The 19,385-nt window shown below is 39.3% G+C and overlaps 1 long non-coding RNA gene across 1 annotated transcript; it reads left to right on the plus strand.

Annotated features, from left to right (window-relative positions):
• The first annotated feature begins 104 nt into the window (after positions 1–104).
• On the plus strand, positions 105–19,002 carry LOC136288917 (uncharacterized). The gene is made up of 3 exons (XR_010720647.1): positions 105–195; positions 17,630–17,710; positions 18,868–19,002. It is a non-coding gene; the product is annotated as an uncharacterized lncRNA (long non-coding RNA).
• Positions 19,003–19,385: the final 383 nt, after the last annotated feature.

The raw sequence follows: 19,385 nt of genomic DNA on the forward strand, positions 1-19,385 counted from the left end.
TGTGCTCTCTGGGCAGCTTTAAACAGTTTTTAAACACTTTATTTATTTATTTATTTATCTATCTATCTATTTATTTATTTATTTATTTCACTGTCTTCAGTGTGTGGTGGCGATCTTCGATCTTCATGCACTGCTGGGATATTTGTCACCAAGGCTGAAACCTTGTTACTGCAGGTCAAAATGAAGAGCTTACTGGTAAGAAATTTACTTTGGAAAATCATGATATAGAAAGAAGGACATGAGTGATGCTGCATGTTAACTTCTTCGGTTGAAGTTACGGTTTTTCAGGTGAAGTTGTAGCTGACTTCTTTTATGGTTCCTGTACATAGCCATAATACCACAATACAACTGAAATTGACAATGTGTTGTTCAGTTGAAGGCATATGTTCTGCTTTCAGTGTACAGAATCTTTTAATGAATAATTCTTAGCAGTTCTTTCTGTTTGATCCTACAATTCTCCTCTGCTGAATTGCTTATAAAAAGCTGTGTCAGTTGTGTTGCAGTATTCATCTTTGACCACAATTACGTGCAATACATTTGCTTTTTGAATATGAGAGTTTGTGTTGCTAAAATAGTATGAGACTATTCACTATTTGCACTCCCAGGGACTGAAAGTTAGAAGCTGGTTTTTAGTCCTCTTAAAAATGCCCAGCTTCGTGCCTGTGGATTCTCTGATGCTTTTTGTGTTTTGTAGGAGTAGTGCTCTGCATAATGCTCCCCCTTATATCCACATTAAATCTGAACATTGAGTAGCAGGCCAAAAAGACTGCTCACGTTGTTATTAACGATTATTTGTTAACATTATTGATTATTATTTCGTTATATAATGTTGTTATATAACGATTGTTAATGACATAGAGAAATGTTGAGCTAGAAGCTCAAAAGAACCTTCATTAGATGGAGTTTCTGATGATGGCCAGTCAGAGCAACTGTTTTGGCACAGTTCAGACAATGATGGACAGCTTAGAAACAGAAAAGGAGCTAAAAACCTGCACACTTGAAGTACTTTTTCACATTTGATACCTTGTGAATTTCAGTTTAGCAGTTTACCAGAAGGAAAACCTGTATCAGTATGAACTTTAACACTTCTTCAAATGAGGTGCTTATCAACAATTAGTGAGTTTGCATTACTTATAACCTAGATTAAGGAGTACATGTATTTAAGCCTTCAAAGTTATTTAGCTGATCAGTCACAGGTAAGAAACTGTGCTTTGTGAAATGAACATTTTAAATGGTTTAATTTCTGTACACCGTATACTTTTGATATTTCAGTTTTGAATATCTTAAAATTAAAATACTGTTGTAGGAGTGAGAGGTTGAATCCTACAGATCAGTGACTGTTCATTAGGAAACTCTAATCTAGAAATCTTTAACACTAGCCTTATCATTGTGAGTAGTCAGATTTCTACAGCAGCCTTTTCAAACTGGAGGCAGGTAATTGAACACCATCCCAACAAAACCAAAATGTTCAGGAAAACACAGTGAACGTAAACTATTAAAAAGATACTTGTTACAGGATTACTAGAGAGGTTGCAATTTCAGTTCACAATTTCGTTTATGACAATACAGAAAAGAACAAAATAAAGTGATAGCTTTGTATTTTCCCAGAGATTGCACTTTGTACTTCATATTCTAAATGATGAACTGTAAATCTATTTCTCTGAATAAAAAGGAACAGTAAAATGATGTTTCATTCTTTCAAAAATAAAAGAAATGGGCAATTACTTGGAATCTCTCTGCTTTGATTTCTCAGTATTTCTGTTGGCTTTGTCTCATGGGCAGTGTTTCCTTAAGCTGAAGTTAAAATAATGTGTAAAAGTTAAGTCTCATTTACACCTTACACCATTCAGAAAATAAAAAAAGAACCTTTAGATGAAAATAGGTATTTTATGTATCAGATGAATGCCTTTCAAACTTAAGTATAAAGTAATTTTGTATGTCTCTAGGGAATTTTTCTGAAAGTCTGTGTGTAGTCAATACCTGAAAACCCTGAAAGTCCTTAGAAGTCTGGGAAGACCTGCCAGTTTAAGTCCCCCACAACTATTCTAACAGTTCTGGTCATAGGGCATACAGAGCTTGGAAACCTTGATCAAATGAACAGAAACATGATGGTTAGTGTAAGAAACGCTTTAATAAAAAAAAAATAGTATATTATTTAGGTAAATTTAGAAAACAGTCTCTGTATAAGAAGATATTTCTTCACAGTACAAACCAAAGCTGAGAAAAGGTCTGTTGTGGGCAATTAGGACGTAGTGACCCTTGAGTTTTACTCCCTCTTCAGACATCAAATATTTTTATATATATAAGAAATTTAAACCCTTTCCCTCCTGAAGTCAAAATTGTGATGGTAATCAACCTTAACTGTGTTAAGGAGTGTTCAGATTAGGTAGAATGTATTTGTGAGAATGCTTTGAAGATGAAAAGGTCTGGATCAAGGTAAAAGGTCTTACTTTTTATTACAAAAAAGTTGCTGTAAAGAAGTAACAGTGCTGTGTACACATAGCTGAGCTCTGAATTGCTTTTGCTAATATTACTTCAAAGAAACAGTATTTGCATGGAAGAAGGGAAAATAAAGCCTCAGTCAAGTCCGGTTTACCTTCTCCATTCATTCATGCTGATCTCACTGTCAAGAGTTCCTATTATGCTGTACTGCTTGTAGACTTTGTTGTTTCTGCCCTGCAAGTCCACAGAATGTTTTCAATAGTGATCAAGTATTACACGCTTTAAAAGAAGAATATTCTGTGTCCTTCTATGTCAGACAAAATTTGACCCTGGAGGGAAGCCCATATTTGCCATTTGCTCTTACTGTGAAACTAGCTTTCTCTTTCAGGTTCTGTGTTAATTTCATCTTTGCTCCTCTATACTGGAAACAATTTTCTGGTCCCTGTCCGTCATAGAATAATGATTTACGATTTCAACTGATTTCAAAGAAAAATTAATTTGTGTTTGATGTTAGGACAAATAACTTTTAAAGCATAAATAAGCTTAAGGACTACAGTGTGTAAGCATCTGAGTCAGGTTCAGGTTTCCAACTCTTTATTGTGATCCACTACCTGCCAATAAACAAACTAGTTTATTGTTTGTAGAGATGTCTCATGGAGCAGAGAGGTCTGTGAACCCTCAAAAGCATGCCAGCAAAAGGTTAATTGAGGGAGTTCAAAAGACCTTTATCAGGAGCTGAAGAGACCTGTCTTTACACTGACTGCTGTGTGACTGTAACACTTTACATGGGTCCATCCATTTATAAAATGAGCAGTTGGGTTTTCCCTAATTTGAAAAAAGTGTAAGTGTCTTGAAGGGACCATTTTAGCAAAACAAACACCAGAAAATTCCTTCTCTAGCATGATGTTTTTTTCCCAAGGAGGAACCATGAAGAAGATGACCTCATCATCTTCAAAGCTGTGATGTGCTTCTTGTGCACTAAATAACCTTAATTCAATGAAGATTGCACAGTTTACACAGAGAAACTCTGGCATTTACAAGAGAGAATTTTTCATCTTACACATAATTTACTGATATAATTCTTAAAGCGTCCATGCAAAGAGACATACACTGTGACGTCAGGTATGTAAAATCTGCAAAATAAAATAGTGGAATCCAGAAACTTGACTTTTGACATTACTGACATAAGGTAGTTCAGAAAATAAAATCCATACTGCAATTAATGTGGTCATACTTTCATTCCTGATTATAACGTACGGACTCAAAGTTCCCACTATCTTCAGTGATGCTGCAGAGAAATAAGAACCTCAGATCATGCAGGAAATGGTGACAGAATATGAGCATTATTTTAATTAATAGCTGCATTGGTCTGCTGGTGTTGAGATGTGAGTGATTCTCTCTAATTTGGTCCACGCATCAGTTAATTAGTTTTTGTTCATGAAGTACACGACTGCATCCATATCATCTGTGCATACAAGTGCTTATAAAACTAATGTAGTTAGCTGGAGCAAAAGCTGCCTTCCCATGTAGCTTGGCTGAAATTTGCTCCTCTACCACATGCTTCTACTTCCAGCATTTTTTCTAACATACATATCAGCTTAGCTCCCACCACACAGGTAGTAAAAGGAGAAGAATGAAAAAGAGTGTCCTAAATATTTAATTGGTTTATGCTGAGATATGTTTATTCAAACCACATCTGGATTTTGTTTTCCCATAACCCCTCTTTGACTGCATCTTGACTTCAGGTGCCTTCCTTGGCTCTGCTCAGGCATCACTTCTATATGGTCTTGATGACTAAAAGTTAGGTCCAGGTAATTGTAAACTGCTTCCCAGGGGTCTGTCCTGGGAGGTGCAGTGACTCAGAGGCATGTGATGCAGGCTGCTTCCCTGCCTCCCCCTGACCACGGCCATGCAGGTACTCACTGCTGACCTAATGCATCCTTCAGTTATTACATGCCCATCCCACATAGCTGTGCTCTGTATGGGGCCAGATCTTCACTTTTTTCATGCATCTGCCTGCTCCCATTTAGTGGGCTCGAAGTACCATTTCCCTGTGGTTAGATCCCTCCTCTAGCAGGTCCTTTGTTGAGGTGAATAGGTTCTGAGCATTTAACGCTGTGTTCTGAGGTTTGCTGGTGCTTCTAGCCAACATGTGGTGGTTCTGTGCCAAATAAAACCCACAACACTCTTACATGTGTGCCCATTATGTACAGATTATGTCCTTCAGCAATATGATTTATCTCTGGCAGCAGGATAGCTCCTTTTTGTTGTGTGGGTGGCTTCTTTGCTCATGTAGCCTATGTGGCAATGTTGGCTAAACTGTGGTTTATGCCATCTTCTAGCTCATCATTCAGCTTTAAATAGCAATTTAATAATAGTTCTGTGCATGTTAAATGTAAAAAAGAGGCTTTAAAAATGTCTTTTTTATATTCCCATCTTCCAAAATAATGAAGGAAGCTTGAGATGAGAAGGTGACAGTATAAAATACAGTTGAATTCACTAACAGTTGTCAAATATTGTCAGAGTTCTTGGGATCAGCATCCTTTTCTGTCATTTATTTAGCTGTTAAAATAAGTTGAACATGATTAACAAGAATATTGATGTGTGGCACATTTCTCTTCTGAAAGTATGATGTGCTGTAGCCACCAATGTATCTTTGAAAGGAAAAATCTTTGGTGTAGATGGGCAAAAGTGATTTGTAACTGCACTGAACGTGTTGAGATGGTCTCTGCTTCAAAGAGCTTACTGTTTATGACGATCCAAATGGGCAGAGAGGAGAGAGAAGCAATTGAAGATACTCAAGCTATGAAAACGTGGAAACAGAATCCCCTGTCTCATCTCTTCCAATCCTATACTTCTTTCACTGAGCCAGATCAAGTTACAGACTCCAAGCTTTCTTAAGCAGTAACAAGTAGTAGCCATCCAAATCCTAGTTTTGTACTAATTTTAAATTAAGGATTCACCCTGATGCTGCTGTGCACTCATAAAACACCCCCCCACTCCTATCAGCTCAACCATCTGCACCCCTCCTTTCTTAAGAAATGGCTTTACCAAACCTTCCGCAAATTTCCTTGAGTCAATGCATAAGACAGATTTAAATTTAAATTACTTCAGAGAATTCTCAAAAAACTCTGGGAGGCAGAAGGGAAGCAGCAGAAGACTGATTATCCCTAGAGTTGATCTGCTCGAATGAAACAGGAGCCTAAAAACCCCCCATGTGGAAGAATTGTTTAACAGGTTCTGAGCCCTGTGGAATCACCGCCATGCTTCTAAAAGTGTCTTTTCCCCCCCTTGTTTTCTCATTTAGTAGCAGTAGATTTATTTAAAAAGATGAACTTCTTTTTCTAAGCAATTAATAGAAATCTTTAGGTGAAGAAAGAGGCAGGGTTATCCTGTGATGATTGATGTGTCTTGTTACTGTAATGAATGACCACTTGAGTTTAACAGGCTTTAGCAAACTGAAAAGCTGTTACCTGTGTGCAACCTTGCAGCCATAAGCAGAGGTCTAGAAGGAAACAGTGCAGAAACATATTGCAGATGCCTTTAGGTATGCTCACAGAAGGCCTGTGATTATAGTTCGTGCAAAATTAAGAATTTGTGGCGGGTTGACCCTGACTGTAGGCTAGGTGCCTACTTTTTTACTTCCTTCCACAGGAGGACTGGGGGAGGGGAGAAAGTAAGATGGAAAAAAGACATGGGTCAAGAATAAGGCTGTTTAATAAAGTAAAAACAAAGGCTGCACATGGAAGCAAAGGAAGCAAAGGAAAACAATAGATTTATTCTTGACTTCCCGTCAGCAGGTAATGTCCAGCCACCTCTTGGGCAGTAAAGCTTCTGTATGTGCAATTGCTGTGGAAGACAAACATTGTAACAACAAAAGTCATCTCCCCCCCACCACTTCCTCATCCATTCTCTTAAATTATATCGTTATATTGTTGTGTTGCTGACCAGGCATAATATTATAAGAAATATTCTTGCGGCTAGTTTGGGTCAGCTGTCCTTGCTCTGTCCCCTCCCAAGATATTGCTCATCCCAGCCTAATGGTGAAAAGAGGCTGGTGCTGTGCCAGCACTGCTCAGCAGCAGCCTAGGCACTGCCGTGCTGTCAGCACGTTTCCAGTTACTAATGCAAAGCACGGCACTGTGAGGACTGCTGTGGCAATATTAACTCCAGCTCAGCCAGACCAAATACCAAGCTTTACAGTCTAAGGGACCATATGAAGAAGGTTGAAGAGCATTTCTCCCAGTCCTGAAACAGGATATGCCACATTTTATCAATTAAGGTAGGAGCTAAAACACAAGAATATTGTTGGGGGATGTGTTATGGAGCTAGGGTACTTCAACTGCTAAATGAAGACACATTTACTGAAATAATCCTCAAGACCTTATTTACAAAGTACTTAAAGTTACTGCCTGTAGTGAGGCTCTCAGGAAACCATTTTCAACAAGAATGTAGGAAAACTTCTTATGCTACACCAGATCACAGGATTCCATGACTCATTTGAATTGCAGCAAAGAAGGATGACTGGTAGAATTAAGAAAGGTTGGCAGAATAACAAAGTAAATGTAAATTGATGTGTGAGCAGGCAGGACATGGTGTGTGGGTGTACATACAGGGTTTGAATGTGCTGCTTACTATTGTGAAAAAGGCACAAGTTCAAATGGCAGGCCTGGAGGATTTCAAAAGTTCTTAGCAAAGAACTCCTGACTCAGTGGGAACAGAATGACTTAAAACCCATCTGAAAGCCAGCAGTAAGTGCCCCTTTATCTTCAGTATTATTAATAGCTGAGTCAGACTTTTGAGTTAGCATAATAATAATAGCTTGTTGTAAAAGACAAAAGGTATTGGCTATGGAAGGGAAGAATAACAAGCAACAAGACAGAATACACAGCAAATATGATGAGCTACTTTGACCTAATTATCTAATTTATTTTTCAGCTGATATTCTTGTTAGGGGAAATTTCTGTTTAGTTATCTCTCTAAGTCAGTAAGAAATTGAAAAGGAAGCAAAGTATTTGTGCTCTGAGTTCATGCTCTGCATTGCATGTGCAATGGAAGAAAACCTGTGGAAACAGAGCATGTGCTGGTGTCATGTGAAAGGGTCTTTGCACTTTGTACAGAGAGAGAAGAAAGAGGCTTGTGATCCTTACAAGCAAATGTAGCTGCTATTCAATAGTTTTTGGCCTCTACATTTCTCTACAAAGTAGAGCAAGGAGGCATAGGAGGATAGAAAAATTTTAAGTATTGTTCCACATAGTTATTTTAGGGAATTTTCCTGGAGAGAACTGTAGATATTTGACCATTATGCCTCTCTGTTTATCTGCATCCTTCTGTCTCACCTCCTTCTATTGACTTTTTACATTACTGTCCAATGCCATTCCAATCCAAGAGGGACAGAAGTCTCAAAGATACTGGTCCCTTTGAGACTTGTGAAACCATGTGGCTGGTTAGAATGGAGAGAGACAGTTAATAAACAATTCTTTCCATCATCTTCTTCCAAAGTAGAAGGCTAAAGATCTGTTGTTTTATTGTTAAAGAAAAAAAAAAGTACTGAAAACCAGTCTTCAGGTTTCCTTTAATTAGTTACATTCTGGCCAAAGAAGCAGCTGGTAGCCTTTCTGAACAGTGATAATATTTTTCATCTCTGGAGGGTGTAATGACTGGACAACATAAAACGGAAAGTCTGGAAAAAAAAATTCTTATTGATTTAACCCACAGGCTAATAGGAGGAAAAATGTGTCCTTGGGCAGTAGGACTACACATTTACCCCATTACTTTATTATTTTCTACTAGCACATTTTATTACTTTTTATACTTTTTTCCTTCACTTTATTTGTAAAGTTCAGATCATATATTCCTATTTTATAGAATCATATAATCATTAAGATTGGAAAAGACCTTTGAGATCATCGAGTCCAACCATCAACCTAGCATCACCACTATGATGTCCATCAAACAATGTCACCATTAAACCATCCTTCTAATTTCCCTTATTTTTTAGGCTTCTGTTTTACTCATCTTGTTCTGTCTTTCCAATTTGCCTCATTATTTCTTCCACATTTATTTTGAGGTTTCTGGAAAAAAAAGCAACAATAACAAAAACAATAAAGTAAACACTCAAGAAAATCAGAAAACCCACAGATTTTCTGGTAAAAATTTGATGTACACTATTTCCAGTACTGTGGCAAATACATTTGTGCAACAAGCTTTTCCAAGAAATTATGCAGTGGAATAAATTTTATTTTGTATAGTTTCAATTTCTTCATGGTTCTGTGTGAACATTGTGTAGGTATTTGACCATACTGATTCCAAATAAACTACTCTCTGCCTGTCTAAATTTTCACCAAATTTACCTGGCAATCATCTGACAGACTTCTTTCAGCTTGGGAAATGCTTCTTATTGCAGAGCAACTTTTCTGACTAGGCTGAAGAAATGTATCTGATATTTAAATATTCTGTCTGTCTCTCCAATTAGCTGTCAGATGCACTCCTACATCATAATATAATGCAAAACAGAATGAATAGTTGCTGTTTGGTTGATTAATTAGTATTTCCTGATAAAACGCTGTAAAACGTAAGACATTATTATTATTCATAAATGTGTGTAATGTCACTTTGTGTATGAGGAGAAAAACAACTCTTAAGGAAAACTAAGTAAAATGTTTTTTTAAGAAAAACTGTTCCATAAAAGGAAATTGACTCTGATATTTCAATTTTGGTTAGTTCATCACCTGAGGCTTCTCCCACTGTCCAGGGAGAGGAGTTGTTCCCCTGTTGCACCATGGGGTCTCTCCCATGGGAGACAGTTTTCCACCAACTTCTCCCATGTGTCTCTGTCTCAGGAGCAACAGCTCCCTGTGAACTGTCATAATGTGAGTCCATCCCATGGGCACCAGTCCCCCTCAAACTGCTGCAGTGTGGGTCACTCTTCCATGGGGTGCAGTCTTCCAAGGACAGGCTGCTCCAGCCTGGAAGCAAGGTCCCATGGGAGCCTCCTCTAAGTATCCACCTTCTCTGTCATGGGCACCTCCCCCAAGGGATTGCAGGTGGATCTGTGCATCCCCTGTGGATCCCCACATCCCCTGTGGATCCCCATGGGCTGCAGGGGCACAGCTGCTTCACCATAGACTGCACCACGGGCTGCAGAGAAATCTCAGCTCCAGTGCCTGGAGCACTTTCTGCCCCTCCCTCTCCACTGACCTTGGTGTCTGCAGAGTTGTTCATATCACGTTCTCTTTCTGCTCTTCTTTAGTCAAAATTACAACTCTGCAACCCCTTTTGGTTTTGAATTCTTCTTGAATATGTTATCACAAAAGCGTTACCGTACTTTCTAATTGGCCCAGGTTTGGCCAGCGGCATGTCCGTCTTTGGAACCACCAGGGACTGGCACATGAAAGAAGTTTCCACCAGACTGTCATAGAAGGCACCTCTGTAATTCCTCCACTACCAAAACCAGGCCATGCAAACCTAATAAATTTACTTAAAACATTCACCTCATAATTACCAGTTGATGCTCTGAGTACTTTTATATACAAGTCTGGAATGACTTTTCCAGGCAGAAAATATTTCATCACATTGATGGAGCTTCAGATATGTGAAGGGAGAATATGATCATAATTGAGTGGTAAAACTATTTCAAGAAAAATGTGCAGTTGATATAAGCTACTTAAATGAATAAAGCTCAAGAAAATATCAAGGATCTAGAAGTTTTCCTGCATGACATAGATATACAGAAAGGAATTGAAATTTATTATATAGGTTATTACTACCAAGATTTGTTGGCAAGACTTCAGTGATTAAGGGTTGAAATTATTGGTGGAGACCTATTTACAAACTGGTAAAGGAGGATCAGTAGTGGTATAATGCTGATTTTATCCAGTTTGTTGACAGCTGTCATAGGTTAACACAGTCTGGTTTTTTGGTTAGATGATTTTAGAAATAAAAGAAGAAAATCCTTATTTTATACTAAAAAAAGCATTCTTAAAATAGAACTTCAATATACAAAAGCCCATAAATAGCCAAAAGAAAAGCTGCTAATAAGTAAAACTGCGCAGTCTGCAAAATTCCAAGCAATTGCATATTTGTAACATTGAAAGCCACCAAACTTTTTTCTTGGAGCAAGTGTCTCCATAAAACTCTAAAACAACTCCTCTCTCCCAAAGTAATGCAAGATTATATCTAAATAGTTACAACTGACTGAAAATCATTGTTTCTCTCTGTTGTGTAAAAAAGTAAACAGTTCATAGTAAAAAAAATTGTTTAAGTGTTTTTTCTCATTTACTTTTCCTTAGCGTATGTTAATAAACTATCTGTTTACTTTTAAGTTAAGTCTGTTTTGCCTTTTTCTCCCAAATCCTATCTCCCAGAAAAAAAAAAAACAAAACAAAAAACTCAAACCACTACACTAAAATTAACAAAACATTAAAATTCAGCAAATGTAAAACCACTACCACAGCTTAGTTATTGAGGTTATTGAGTCTTGTAAATGACAAAGTACTGGATAGAATTACTTTAAAAAAAGAAACCCTAAAAGAAAACATTTAAGACCCAGTGCATTAAGGGGTCTGGAGCACAAGGGTTATGAAGAACAGCTAAGAGAGCTGAAGTTGTTTAGCCTGGAGAAAAAGAGACTCGGGACAACTACTCTCTCTCTGCAACTACGTGAAAGGAGGTTGTAGGGAGATGGGAGTCATAACAAGTGACAGAATGAGAGGAAATGGCCTCAAGTTTTACCTGGGGATGTTTAGATTGGACATTAGGAAAATTCTCTCCACTTAAGGGTGGTCAGGCACTTGAACAGGCTGGAACAGGAAAAGTGGTTGAGTCACCATCCTGGAGGTATTTAAAAGATGTGTAGACCTACCGCCACCACTAACAGAGCTTTCAATATAGTTCCCAGAAGCTCTACTTCCTCTGTCACCAATGTAATGCAGAAAAAGTGACTAATGCTGTGTGACAGCTCATTCTGGTAAGGCTGGCATAAATTCAGTCACCAGATTAACAGTGAGTGTTCGCAAATGATTAATGATCTGCTAATGTCTTCTCTGAAAATTGGGCACATATATGCAATAATGAATGTAGTTAACAATATGCAAATTTTAGAAGAAGTTATTGTTATAGGGAGATATTTCTACACATAGGTAAATAAAACATAGGAAGGCTACAATACTCTGTAACTGAAAAGCAGAAAAGAAAGCTCAAATTCCTCATGCTGAAGAAGTGGCTATTTCTACCAAATGTACCTTATTAAGCTAACAAGTGTTTGAAGCATATTTGCAGTTTAAAATCTAATCAAGAATATATTTCGGGATAGGCCTAACTTTCCACTCTGCTGTGTGTTAAGTTACCTTGCCTTTTTCACCAATTTTTTGTTTGATTTCACAATTTTTTGGAGCAAACTATTTTAGAGTCAGCTTCCTAGGGAGAAAAGAGGTTTTGTGATAAGGGATAGGAGACATCATGTTATTCAAAAGACAGCTAGGCAATAGACGGAGTCAATCATGCAAGCTGTAGGGCCCTCTGGAAATGTGACTCAGAGGTGATGGGAGCCATGGAACAGCTAAATTACAGGTTCTTCCTGGACCAAACACTCAATTTCTGCAAAACTGGTATGGGAAAAAAAGCTTTGGGGAAAATTTAGTGTTCTTTATTTTGCAGTTTTGTTGGAAATACTAGCAAGAAAAACTCCAAATATCTTTCTACACACGCACCTGCAAAAAGATACAATATATTGTATTAAGTGCAATATATTGTACAATACAATATATGATACAATATATTGTAGTATCTACAATATAATGCATTAGATTGTTTGATGTAATGTAATGTATTAGATATAATATATGGCATATATTTACTAGGCAAGTAGCTATGCAATTGCTCTTCTAGAAACTGTATTTAGCTTCACAGAGGGATCATTACTAATTATAGCCTGGAATGACACTCATTTCCAGAGCCTTGGAAGAACAAGAAAACAAATATGTGAATGCTGAAAAGTCATATACAGGGAAACTGTTGCTCAAGTATTGTCTCCTAGTAAGATCATCTGGAAGATAATTTCCATTCAAATAAGGGTGGAGGTTTTTTGTTAGAAAATATCAATAAGTGCATACAAAACATGACCTAAAAGTAGGTGAAATCAGGCTTGAAGCACTCTTGGCCTCACTAGGTTCTAGTTGGGTGAGAGGAAAGGCACCAGTGAACTCAATGAGCTGTGTGCTGAGGGAGTGACAGGTATGGGGGTCCTGCATCCCAAGGCCTCCTTCTCAGAACCTTCAATAATAACCATCTCCTGTCCTAGCAAAACCAGCCTGATGAGTTACACACTCTGTTGTAGGTGTTATGCCCTGCTCAGCCCCAACTCTGCAATCACTTAGGTAGGATCAGATTTACTTTCAATACTTAGTCAAAAAAATAAACTTGGCCCACTTTAAATGGTCCATGCTATGTCACATAGCTCATAAAGTGACACATACTTGGTAAATTTCAAATTGTATCAGGAAGAATCAAAGAAAGAAAAAAATCTTTTTATAAATATGGAAGAAAAACCACAATGTCTGTAGGGATCTCTGTTCACAGCAGGGAAGAGTATCATTGACCTACAGTAAAACCTTAATGTAACTTCACTTGTATTAACATAAGAAACAGGTTTAGAATTATCTGTGATGAAAGACGAATATACCAATGTATCATTGTCCTGGCCTAACCATAAAGCAGATGGTACAGAAATCAGCCAGATAAAAACTTTCCAATACAATTTTGAGTAATAGAAAGCAGCATTCTTTATTGCAGTGTGAAAGAAATCCTTCTTCCAACTGAGTGCCCTGAGCACTGAATAAATGCTCAAAACTGTGAGTTTTTATCTTACACACTGATGACATACTCATTGGCTATCCCTGCTTACTTGATGTATGTGTATTACGTCATTTTACATAGTTGCAACCCTTATTGGAAGTCCTTGTATGGTTCTTTGGGTGTTGTCTTCAATGTCCACGGTCCTTTTTAGGTATCTGTTCCTCTATCCCGATTCTGAGTAAGTCCAATATTGTTGCTTTGCATAACTTCTGCTTTGTCAGCCTTGCAAAGCTAAGCTGGCATCCTATTGTGTTTTGCATGACTTCTGTTTGCTTAAGCTACATCTTTTGTTTCTCCAAAGCTGTGCTATTTTGTCCTGTCCTTATCAGAATAATTTTTTTTTCTGTTCTGCTGTCCTTATCAATGTATTTGTAAGACAACAATTGAATTGCTGATATTGTCATGAAGAGATTTATTCTCTTGCTCATTTAATGTGATTTGTAGAACTTAGGACAAAAAGTGCAAAAATGGCATGGTTAGGATACATAGAGCAATGATGAAAGCAGAGATCACTTCTGACTTCTGAGTGGTTTTGGGAAATGATCTCTCCTGGAGAAGAGGTGCAGGACGAAGTTGTGGTAATAGAAAGATGCTATGATTTGTTACTTTTTGATCAGCTCAGCAAATGATTCAGTAATGATGAATCTGTCCACACAATTGAGTGGATGAAGGCCAGAGAGCCATAAGTTACGTTGTCTAAGCAGCTGGGAAAACTCAAGGATGACAAGGATGGGGTCAGCAGAAGAGGGCGGCATTGTTACCACTAGGTCATGAGCATGAGCTGCTATGGTGGCTGTGCCCTTTAAGAGATTACCCTGGCCATACACAACATCCTGAGGTCTTAAGCTGTTAACAGGGATGCTCAGGAACAAAAGCAGATCTTGCAGACCTTTTCGCACCAGAAAAATTCAGGGATTTGAGTGCAGCAGTCATAACCATAGGGGGGTACTGCTAACTCTTCCATGACTGCATGCTGCTAAGGCTGTTGTAGATACCCATTGCCATCATCAAAGTCATCTCTTTGTTATCTTAGAATTGAACAGTGCTACACCATAACTGTAAACACTGTTGTCATGCTTGCATTGTATTTATATATTACAGTTGCATAAGCTATCACACTGCACATGCTATTAAATATCATTATATGGACCAGGCATATTAATAACAACTCTTTTTCCCTTTCCTGGGCAATATGTCTGCATGCTCATGCTTCCCCACCACCAGAGCTTATCTTGCTATCTCTGCAACATAATTAATTCCCTGGATGAGTTCTGTAAAAATTTTTGCCTGTGCTCCCTCCACCCACCCCTGGAGGTACCTGTCAATTATACCTTTAACACTGTGTCAGCACACACACTGACATTGGACATGCTAGAATGGGCCAACAGTTTGTAGCAAAGTCTGCCTCTCAAAAATGTTCCAGGTGGTCTAAAAAGGGAGACGTAAATGAATAGACTGTAAAAAAAAAATTAAAAAATCTATTATGCAGGCTAATAGAAGATGTGTTGTGATTACCAGTGATGGTTCTACTGTTCTGTTTCAGGGCATGTTAAATTTAGCAACTAATTATAAGTAACTAAAGAAACCTTTTGATGGAGGAATTGCAAATACTGGCATGAACACAATATTCAAATTCTTCTTATCTGGACTAGTGTGTTATTTTCTCTCGTCTTTAAAGAAAGACTTGATGCACAAAGACAAGAATAATTTGCAGTAACATGGAAAGTTTTCTCCATGTCAAGTAGAAGTTTTAACAGTCCCAGCAGTTTGACTAAATGACTCTTAGCTCAGCTATTTTCTGGCATAGCACTTTGGTGGCAAATACATTGGTCTTGTAGCACAGCTCACTGAGTAGCAAACTGAGACTTTTTTATGCCAATGTACAGTTTTTAGTCTAGGAACAAAGTGGTCTTCAATGAGTTTCCTCTCGTCTGAGAGACAATAAAACCCAGTCTGTGGATGAAATTTCTATTCTAATACTGACCCAGTATGTGGATGAAATTTCTATTCTAATACTGACACAGATCAGAGGGAAGGGATGAGGAAAGCTGACCACAGATTTTTTCATGGGGTAAGGCCAATGTTTGAGTTGTTCCACAACTAAACCTCTGACCCTTGGCATGCAATTTTGGCTTCATCATGATAATGGAGCAGTAAGGTGCTGAAAATATTAGAAACTCCACATTCTCTGGCTTTCATAGACTAGAGACAAGTTAATGTTTGGGGATTCTTTCTCCTCTTCAATGACTAAAAGAGGGGAACAAAATTTCCTGACAGTTTTGAGTGTTTGTGAAAGTTCATCTCATGACAAACATGTAAAACCCTTGACCTAGCAAATGTTCATTTGCAATTCTCCTGAATATATAAGGTGTCCTATTAACAGTTAAATAGCCTCTCCATTATGTCAGAGAACACTATGAGTTGTTGATACTGCGTTTCCCTCTTCAGTGTTCAAACTATTAGACAGTCTACTCTTCACAAAACATATATCACATTAAATGCAATATATAACTTCACATTTGGCAAGTGTTTTGTTCAATTTATGTCTGAATTTTTGTGATCTTTATTTTTGCAGCCATTGAACATAATTGTATATCATAAAAGCACCAGTGGTTGTGATTATCAGCTGGATCAGATTTAGTAAGTGGAATAAACTGAAATTCTCTATCCTGCTAACCCTGGAGATAGCTGTGTTTCCATTTCAGAGGAAGCATTTGGGCTGTTTTGGAGCAAATTAATAGCAGGATGACTATGCATAGGTAGAGTGGGTAACAGCAGCATACCCAAAAATATACACTTTAGTTTGTTCGGGAAGTTTGCCCCATGGTCCTTGTAAGAGTACCTGATGGCCACAGGTAAGCATACATCAACATATGTGTTTGTGTCAATGCATACAGAGCAAAAGAATCATCTGTAACTGGGGGATTATCTTTGTACATATGGGTTCAAAAGTCACGTCTTGATCTGTTGATTTGCAATACCATACATGTCACATTGTCTTGGCACAGCCTGGTTTTTGGTAGCGAGGGAGGGCCACAGAAGTGGCTTTTGTAAGAAGCTGTTAGAAGTTTCCATGATGTCTGACAGAGCCAGTCTCTGATGACTCTGAAAATGGACACGTTGCTAAGCCAGGTAGAAAGGTTGGTAATGCTTCTGTGATGACATATTTAAAAAGAGAATCAGAACAACGCAAGCGCAGTTTTTTCCAGGGATGGCAAGGTGCTGCTCCCGGTGCCATCCTGGCACAGCCTGCGGTGCTGCACAGCCACCTCCATCTCGCCGCATCAGCCTGTGGTGGGCCTTGCCTGCCTGGTCACCCCTGGCCAATCTTGCTGTGGGTAGAAGGGCAGGGGTGGCGCTGGCGGCTTCTCCTTCCCAGCACCCCGCATGAAGGGAGGCGTTAAAAAGCACCAGTGCTGCGGCGGCCACCACTGCACATGCGATGGCGGCAGGACCGCCTGGCCAACGGAGAAAAGGTGGCAGACGACTCCCCAGCACAGAGCCTAGATGAGATGGACTCCTGGCACTGAGGGATCCTTCAGGAATCTTTGACTTGGTGAAACTTGTTGGAAGTAGTACCTATGAGCAGCAGTTTTTCTTCTAGTCAGAGAAGAGGAGGAAGTTAGGATTTGTAAGAAAAAAACATGGCGACACCAAGGTCAGTGGAAAAAAAAAAAAGAGGGGGAGAAGGTGCTCCAAGCATTGGAGCCAAGATTCCTCTGCAAGCTGTAGTGAGGACTATGGTGCAGTGATGTTCCCCTGTAATACATTAAGTCCACGGAGGGTGCAGAGATCCACTCACAGTGTATAGGAAAAGTGCTCACACTGAGGTGGGTGGATGCCAGAGAAAGTTGTGATCTAGTGGGAGACCTGAATAGGGAGAAAGGGCCACTTTCAGAGATATCTCTTCCAGAGATAGAGAGGGCCCCTGCTTCCAAACTAGAGCAACCTATCCTTGAAAGACTGCACCCTGTGGATGAGTGACCCATGGCACAACAGTTTTGGGCTGACTGTCTGCCTGTGGGAGAGACCCTGTGGCCTAGCAGAGAAGACTCCTCTCTTGAGCAAACAGAAGAAAATCTTGAGTAATGAACTGACCAAAACCCTCGTGCCTTGTCTACCTGTGCCATTGGTGGGAAGTAGGGAGGGGTGGAGGGGAGGGGAAAGGTGTTTCAAAGGCCTCTTTTACTTCTCATTATTCTCTGATTATGTTAATAATACATTTACCTTATACCTTTAAATTTGAACCTGTTTTGCCCTTAGTGTTTTTTTTCTCCCAGTCCTTAACTCCTGAGCCCTTCATTTTTTTTTTTTCCCCCTCTCCTCTGTACAGCTGTAGCAGAAGAGGGTGAGTGAACCACTTTAATGGGTGCCTGATGTTTGGCCAATATCAAGCCACAACACACACCTACAGGTATTTTTTCCTCTAAACCACCTGTTCCCCAGTAACCTATGTCTCACCCATGGCACAGGCTAGGGCATGAGCCAGGAATTGAAGTGTATTGCTTTCCTTTTCTTGTTCTCTAGAACTGGACCTTCTTAACATTATCTTAGCAGAGAGAAAGGGCTAAAGCCCTTCTGGGAGCTGTATATGCCACTGGCATGCAGCCTTTTGTCTACTAAAAGCTCTACTTATATCATCTGACTCCTCCAGCTTGTGACTTACTCGTTCCCTGCCTTTTTGCCTGCCAGTGTTTATGGGGTCTCTTGAGAGAAAGCCGTTCCTGAAGAAGAAAGAGAAGTATTAGATTTTCTGTTCTGAAGAACAATACTACACTTCACCATCATCACAAGCTAATTTATGGGCTCACATTGCTTCTGCCTCTCTTTGTTTACCTTTCTCATCACCAACTGTGTATCAGTATGTGTCTATTGAAAAGCAGGTACAAGATGCTGTTTAGTGAGTGTGAAGGGGCCATGGCTTTGAGGAGGGACATTGAACGTAGTGCTGACCTTTAAAATCTGTGTGAAATTGACCAATAATCGTGTTCAAATTTTTAAAAAATTGTATCTGTTTTCCTGTGGCTTTTTGTCTGAAGTAAAAAAGCTGAATTCTCCAACAGGAGGATGGAGGAGATAGCAAGAGCAAGAGGCAAGCTCCACTTTCTGAACCAAAGGAGTAGTGATCAGCATGGAGCTTGGCTCAGACTTCTGAGCCTGTCCCTCCTGTGTTTCTGGTGCCAATAATCTAAAAATATTCTATCCTCCAAAGCCACAGGTAACCATGACATGAACACAGCTGCTACACAGAGCAAAAATGGGAGGCACTAATAGGCTGAAAATTTCCACTTTCTTTGTTTGTAAGCCAACCTGCAAAACTTTCTTGTATGTTTGTACATTTCACTAGTGATTTCAACAGCATGATGATTGGAGAGAAAGCGAAGCTGATGACAGGAATTAAATCTGAGACAAAGATGCGTATCTGTTTAAGAGGGAACACTTGGCAGAACATAAAGGTGTGCAGAGGGAGAGGGTGAAAGATGAGAAGACTGAAGTCTGTAAGAAAACCATTCCTCCTCTTCAAGAAGCCCTTGGATGCCATACTATGTGACTATTTATTTTTTTTGACAGCTAACTGAAGACCCCACAGATGGACACTGAGCTGTGCATAGCCCTGAAGAAGAGCCCAAGCCCCATGGAGGTCCTCACCCTGAGTTGTAAAACTGCAGCTGTGGAACAGTTGCCCTGTGAGGACCACAGCTAATAAAAGCCAGTTTTATGTGGTGCAATGTGCTACATCCCATTTTCCCCTTCCCATCACATCACATCCTCTTCCAGGAGGGGAAACCCCTAGCTCTGATGGAAGCCCTGCTCTCAGCTTGGGCAGAGGACAGTGCATGGCCAGGAGGTCGCTTGAGCATTACATGCAAAAGTGCAAGTGATGGCTGGTGCTCCTCTCTGCAGCCTCACTGTCAGCCTCCTTCCTCTGCCTGTGTGAAACACATCTTCGAACTTTGCTGCATTGACTCAGATTTTGTAACAGGTTATTAAGGAATGGGAAAAGAGAGGAACTAACACCATTGTTACAGTTGAAAAAGTATGGTTTCAGTTCAGTTACCTGAGGGAAACCAGGCTATGTACACAGATGC

This window comes from Chamaea fasciata, unplaced genomic scaffold (genome assembly GCF_029207755.1).
Source record: "Chamaea fasciata isolate MVZ Bird 193981 ecotype frontalis unplaced genomic scaffold, bChaFas1.0.hap1 SCAF_4, whole genome shotgun sequence".
In the NCBI taxonomy this organism is placed as follows: domain Eukaryota; kingdom Metazoa; phylum Chordata; class Aves; order Passeriformes; family Sylviidae; genus Chamaea; species Chamaea fasciata.